The sequence below is a fragment of the Saccopteryx bilineata genome, chromosome X (genome assembly GCF_036850765.1).
Source record: "Saccopteryx bilineata isolate mSacBil1 chromosome X, mSacBil1_pri_phased_curated, whole genome shotgun sequence".
NCBI classification, from domain to species: Eukaryota; Metazoa; Chordata; class Mammalia; order Chiroptera; family Emballonuridae; genus Saccopteryx; species Saccopteryx bilineata.
The window spans coordinates 61,183,806-61,190,967 of record NC_089502.1 but is presented as its reverse complement, the minus strand read 5'-3'; the positions used below and the strand labels follow the sequence as shown (position 1 = coordinate 61,190,967).

Here is a 7,162-nt window from a genome sequence, read left to right as displayed (position 1 = left end):
TGATAAGAGTGTGGTGGTTACGGGGGGGGGGGAATGGGAGAGGGAAAGGGGGAGGGGGAGGGGCACAAAGAAAACAAGATAGAAGGTGACAGAGGACAATCTGACTTTGGGTGATGGGTATGCAACATAATGGAACGACAAGATAACCTGGACTTGTTATCTTTGAATATATGTATCCTGATTTATTGATGTCACCCCATTAAAAAAATAAAATTATTATAAAAAATAAATAAATAAATAAATAAATAAATAAAAACTAAAAAAAAAAATGGTGGAATGAACAAGAAAAAGAAAAAAGAAAAAAATGGTTTAAGGACCTGAATAGACACTTCTCCAAAGAGGACATTCAGATGGCCAATAGTCATATATGTTTAATATCACCAATCATCAGAGAAATGCAAATTAAAACAACAATGAGCTATCACCTCACACCTGTCAAAACAGCTATCATCAATCAATCAACAAATAACAAGTGTTGAGGATATGGAAAAAATGAAATCCTCATTTGCAGAGTGGAAAGCAGAGTAGAGTTACCTCAAAAAATTAAAAATAAAAATACCTTATGACCCAGTGATTCCACTTCTGGGAATATGTCCAAAGAAATCTGAAACACTCAAAAGAATATATCCCTATGTTCACTGCAGCATTATTTATAATAGCCAAGATTTGGAAGCAGCCCCAGTGCCCATCAATAAATGAGTTGATAAAAAGGCTATGGTATAGCCCTGGTGGGTGGTTCAGTGGATAGAGTGTCAGCCCGGCATATGAATGTCCTGGGTTCGATTCCTGGTCAGGGCACACAGAAGTGACCAACTGCTTCTCCCCCCTCCCTTTCCCCTTTTCTCCATCTTCCCCTCCCACAGTCAGTGGCTCAACTGATTCAAGCATGGCCCCTGAGTACTGAGGATAGCTCCCTTGGAGTGCATCAGCCTCAGGTGCTAAAAATAGCTTCATTGATTTGAGCATTGGCCCCACATGGGGTTGCCAGGTGGATCCCTGTCAGGGCACACGGGAGAGTCTGTCTCACTATCTCCCCTCTTCTCACCTAAAAAATAGTAATAATAAGCCAGTCAGAGAAAGACAAGTACCATATTGTTTCACTCATATGTGGAATCTAATGAATAAAATAAACTAACAGACAAAATAGAAACAGCCTCATAGCTAGACTGTGGTAAAGGTGAAAGGATTAAGAAAAAATAACTCAGCCTGACCAGGCGGTGGCCCAGTGGATGGAGTTTGGACTGGGTCACGGAGGACCCAGGTTCAAAACCCTGAGGTCTCTGGCTTTGAGCATGGGCTCATCTGGTTTGAACAAGGCTCACTAGCTTAAGCCCAAGGTCACTGGCTTGAGCAAGGGGGCACTCGGTCAGCTGTAGCCCCCCCAGTCAAGGCACATATGAGAAAGCAACCAATGAATAACTAAGTTGCCGCAACAAAGAATTGGTACTTCTCATCTCTCTCCCTCCCTGTCTGTCCCTATCTGTCCCTCTCTCTGTCTGTCTCTGTCATACATACACACACACAAAAAAATAAAAAATAAAAAATAACTCATAGACACAGACAACAGAATAGGTATTACCAGAGGGAAGGAGAGTTGAGGGGATAAAGAAAAAGGTAAAGAAAAGGGGGATAAATGGCGACAGAAGGAGACTTGACTTAGGGCGGTGAACACACAATACAATGTACAGATAAGGTATAATAGAATTGTACACCTGAGACCTATATCATTTTATTAACTAATACCACCCCAGTAAATTAAATAAAAAGTAAAATACATACATACATACATACATACATACATACATTCTCGAGCTCAGTCGTTCTGACATCCCAGAGTAACTTCTCTGAGTTATCTCAGTTGAAAAGCACATGGGCCAGTTCATCTTCCGAGACTGATATGAAGTGCACATGCGGAATGTACACGTTCACTTTAATTTGGAATGCTCCTGTACATCCTCTCTCTCAGAGTTTATTAAAATAGGCACTCTAGCATGTTCTTCTCATTTTGCTTCTATGTTCTTGTTTTTCTGATTTTTCTTATATTCTAAACATTGATGTTTTCTTTGATTGATACTCCATCCTACAAACAGGTTATCTTTTGAGCCCGATTTCAGTTGGTGCAAGCTCAGGTCATCCTGTATGCAGAGGTGGTTTCAGGCAATGTTTTCTAGAGCTGACTTCAGCACTTCCTCACCTCTTCTCATGCTCATAGTTACATTCAGCCCTGCACAGTAACATTTCTATGAGTTCCCATGCATCTTTGTGCCTGATTGGACTTTAATGGGTTTGAGCTTAAGGGAAAAAAATATTTTATGTAGCTATATCATGATTATTCCATTATGTTGAGAGTATAAAAATGATAGTGGGGAGAAGGGCACTGACATCTATTGCCTGTCCACTTTATTTTAGTAACTACAATACTTTATCCATTTTTTTTCTTTATAACAGCCCTTCAGATTAAAAACACACACACACACACACACACACACACACACACACACAAAACCCCAAAAAACCTAGATCAGAAATTTCAAAAGTTTCCCCAAATTGTTCAGTCAGTAAGAAGCTAACCAAGGCCTTACCTGTGGTGGCGCAGTGGATAAAGCGTCGACCTGGAAATGCTGAGGTCGCCGGTTCGAAACCCTGGGCTTGCCCGGTCAAAGCACATATGGGAGTTGATGCTTCCAGCTTCTCCCCACCTTCTCTGTCTGTCTCTCTCTCTCTCTCTCCCTTTCTCTCTCCTCTCTAAAATGAATAAATAAAGTAAAAAAAAAACTTAAAAAAAAAAAAAAAAAAAGAAGCTAACCAAGATGAGTCCAGATCCGTCTGGCTTCCAGAGTGGCAGAATTTTAAATTAATGCAATGTGTAACATCATAAATTGCATAATAACTTTAAAAGGTAATCACCCAGTCACAGTATATTACAGGATGTCAGGGAAAAAGCATGACGGTTATTATAGGAACAGAGTCAATCCCCAAACCAAATCTATACTGATATATTTATAAACTCAGATACAATATCTGTATCAAACTAAAGTGTATATATTTTCAAATGATAATGTTGGGTTTTTTAGCTAAACAAATGCACAAGCCTTTATATCTTTAGGATGGTTATAAATAGTTTAAAATATGCCCACTGTTTTCCTGTGTGGGGGTGTTGGCACCCCTCACCCCCACACTGTTTGAGAGTTAGCTGTACGATACTACCCCACTAAGCTACAGGACGGCACAGTGTTCATCTGTTTCATTCACTGTTGGATCTCTAGCACTCATATGATTTGCACTCAATAAATGTTTGTTGAGTGCACATGTGATTTATTGGAAAGCGATCAGTTCCAAACAGTAAATAGGTATTTATCTTTCCAAGTTCTGTTGCCTTTCTGTTATGTAAAGGCTTCGCACCTCTACATAGCACGAATGATCACCATTCCCAAACGAGTGAAATAAGATATTCATGAGTAGGAGTAAAAGCAAAAAACAATTTACTTTTTAGGAAAGATGTGATGTGGTCCTTATAATCTCCAAAAAAGAATGTTTCAGAGTTAGGAAAGTCAGTGCAAAGTCTGTGGAAACCTTAATGAAACTGTCCTGCACACCTAGTGGATTACTCTCCGGTGCCTGGTGGGATGAGTAAGGATTCTGAGGGTTGAGCAGGAGAGAAATGCTGCATACCTGGCTGCTAGTCGATACATCTTTCCTGGCTGGAGCCCCACTTCTCTCTTATGCCCTGGACACTAAACAGAGAGCCTAGCAACAGAGGCAGATCCTGGTGCTGATATCTGGTTTGTTTTTGAGGTCTGGGAGGATTTCAGTTAACCTCTCTAAAAGCTCCCCTCAAATTTAAATACCCCAATCTTTGTTTTCAAAACCCATGTCTGAAATATTCAATAAAAAGAAGGAAGGGGAGCCTGACCTGTGGCAGCATGGTGGATAAGGCATTGACTTGGAATGCTGAGGTCGCTGGTTCAAAATCCTGGGTTTGCCCGGTCAAGGCACATACCTCAAGCAATCAACGAACAACTAAAGTGAAGCAACTATGACTTGATACTTCTTGTTCTCTCCCCTCTTCTCTCTGTAAAATCAATCAATAAAATTAAAAAAAATTTTTTTAAAGGAAAGATAATCTTTAAAGCATCAGGCTTAATTACACCAATCATTCTCCAAAAGTCTTAGGTCTTAGGAGAACATTGAACATGTGTAAGTCATCTGCCATTTTATTCTTCTTTCTCCCTCCAGTTGAGTGAAGGACTGTGACACTGCCACCGCCTACTACTACCCACACTTACTATGCATGTCTTCTTGAGTCTAAAGGGCAAACGGGCTTCTCGCCTGAGCCAGCAGTGCTCACTCAGCACCAGAAGTTAAGCCCTCACCTTCAAGTAAACTGTCACATCATTGGAAGTTAAAGATGACCCTGAAAAGAAAAACACACACAGCAGAAAGATGCAGCCTTGCTCCTTGGAGAACCAGCTGAAACTCCTGGGTCCTCATCAGCAGATTTTTTAAAAGGCATATGCCTTTTATTTATTTAACACACGCGCACACTCACACACACACAACTTTTCACCCAAAAACTTCTGAAAAAGAGCTAATGCTCTGGGAATTTCCTCAAATTAGGGACACAACCTGCATCTTCGAGGTACCCTTCAAATCACCTCCTATAGCAATAAGTGGGATAGGCAATATGGGGCAGTTTGGCTCAGGAAAGTATATATGTCAAAAGATTCTCCAAGTTCGTCCCCAAAATTAAGCCCTAGAAGTCACTGAATTTGCCAAATAACACCTATCCGAACACAGATATACTGCTCCTTAGACTGAGGTTTCAGGAAGCCTTATCAGGAGAGCACCATTGCAATTTGCCTTACATAGGGCTGAAATGTGGTAGACCATTTCCTAAAATGAAACAGTAATGAAAATGTGTTTGGTCCACTTTTAGCAGCTCAATAGTTTTTTCATGATGAAATAGTACCTTTCATACTGAAAAACACTTGGTTATTGTCGCTTCTTTTTTTTTTTAACAGGGACAGAAAGTCAGAGAGAGGGATAGATAGAGACAGACAGACAGGAATGAAGAGAGATGAGAAGCATCAATCATCAGTTTTTCCTTGCGACACCTTAGTTGTTCATTGATTGCTCTCTCATATGTGCCTTGACTGTGGGCCTTCAGCAGACCAAGTAACCCCTTGCTCGAGCCAGCGACCTTGGGTCCAAGCTGGTGAGCGTTTTGCTCAAGCCAGATGAGCCCACGCTCAAGCTGGCGACCTCCAGGTCTCGAACCTGGGTCCTCCACATCCCAGTCCAAAGCTCTATCCACTGTGCCACCGCCTGGTCAGGCTATTGTCGCTTCTGTACAACCTCAGCTCCATAGTACAGCCAGCTCTTGGGCCAGTGTGCCATCCAATTGCAAAACAGAAAAAGAGTACAATACATTTTGGAACATGAAGATTTATATATAACATAGTTTGATAATAAAAAGATAAAATGGTAAGGGACGGGTGTACACACAGCTTTGTGCCCTTCTCAGAGCAGAATGCTGAGATCATCTTGGGAGAGTATGACTTCCTGCTGGTATAGAGGACTTTTGAATGGGCATCTTCTCTGTCGCTTGTCAACTGCTAGGAGCAGCTTACCCTGTTTTTTGCCCTTTTTTCCTCCTTTCTTTTCTCAAGAGTCTGCTTCCAGCATCCTAGGACAGCTGTATCCCTTTTTCATGCCAGCCAGACATTTGGTCATTGCAACAGCTTCTCATAATATGGGATTTTCCCTCCCAGCAAGCTGTCCGTGCTCTGCTCTCAACAATCAGGGATCCCATGGGGTACACAGGAGACGATACCAAAACAATAAACCTTTCTTCCATTAGCCAAGAATTCCAGGTAACTGAGTGTGAAGCCATAGGCCTAAGGGACGAGGGAAGGAAAACTGCTTCCTCCTTTCTCCTTATTATCATTAATTACTCCATGCTGGACCTCTCTCTGTCAAACTTCTATCAAACTTCTCATTGTCATGTCAGACTTCTCATTCTTGTTTAACAGAAAAAGATGCAGAGGCACAGTACTTAGAAAAGCATCTCCAGGTGCTCAGGATGCATCTTTTAACAAACGTTCACTAATTGCCAAAAATGTGCCATGCTCTGGGCTTGGCCCCAGGGGATTTGGTGGATAATGCGTCTCTGCCCTCAGGGAGTTCGTGGTATAGCCTCGTGCTATATGGAAGGAGGGGTGCAAGTTAGCTAGCTGGCAACTGTACTTGAGTGTGAGGGATGTTGGAAAGGGAGAAGGCGAGAATGCTGTGGGAACATTTTGAAAGGTCTCCTAACCCAGATCTGGGTGGGGGTGGGGGTGGGGGTGGGGGCGGAGGCACTGTTCAAGAAGTCCTCCTAGAGACAGTAGCAGCAGAACTTAATCTACGAATGAGTAAGAGTGGAGGAAAGAGTGCCTTGGTAGAAGAAACAACATGTGGAAGTACGTGGAAGCTGGAGAGACAGACAAGTCTAGATGCATCAGGGGGACAAGCAGAGCGGCCAACTCACGCAGCACTTTGAACTTCAGCCGGAGAACAATAAGGAACAGCTGAGGCAGCGGAAGTGACATGATTAGGTTTGTAGTTGGGAGTGAGGGAAACAGAGGAAACAAGTACCTCCTAACCCCGTACCCACACCTGCCCTGAGCTCCCTAGTGCGGAGCCCTGCCTGCAGACATTCTTCTGTAAGGCTTGCTTCCTGCCTTTGGAGTGAGGATTATGACGCTAACAGAAAGCAAGGAGGGAGGGAGAACAGGTAAAAAGGCTGCTAACAGTGTTTTTAAGAAAGTTACTACTTGGTATTTTGTAATTTTTGGTCTTATAGGCATTATTTGAGGCCTGTCCTCCTCCCAGTGCCAATTCCAAAAGCCCAGCTCCCCATCTACGTTTTAGTGTGTATTCTTTAAATCATCTTCTTTCCCTTTCATTTGTGATTTTAAAATTCCTCCCCTTTAATAATAGCACAGCCACATATTCCCCCCAACCATCATGGCCCTGTCATCATTAACCCGTCTAAGTACTCAGCGGGCCCCTAGAGGAGCTGACAATTCCCACAAACCCCTCTCTGCTGAGGCTGAGGGAGCTGCAGTTAGCTCTGAGACTGAGCCCTGGAAGTGGCAGCACTGGGTCCCGCTCAGCACTC

The 7,162-nt window shown here is 42.6% G+C and overlaps 1 long non-coding RNA gene across 1 annotated transcript in view; it reads right to left on the bottom strand.

The window, feature by feature from the left end:
- Window positions 1–2,586: 2,586 nt before the first annotated feature.
- LOC136317498 (uncharacterized) overlaps window positions 2,587–7,162 on the bottom strand; it is a 48,275-nt gene continuing 43,699 nt past the window's right edge. Inside the window, exons 4-5 of the long non-coding RNA XR_010727883.1 lie at window positions 3,914–4,072; window positions 2,587–2,745 (exon numbers count right to left, since the gene is read on the bottom strand). This is a non-coding gene — a long non-coding RNA (uncharacterized lncRNA). The remainder of the gene's footprint in view (window positions 2,746–3,913; window positions 4,073–7,162) is intronic.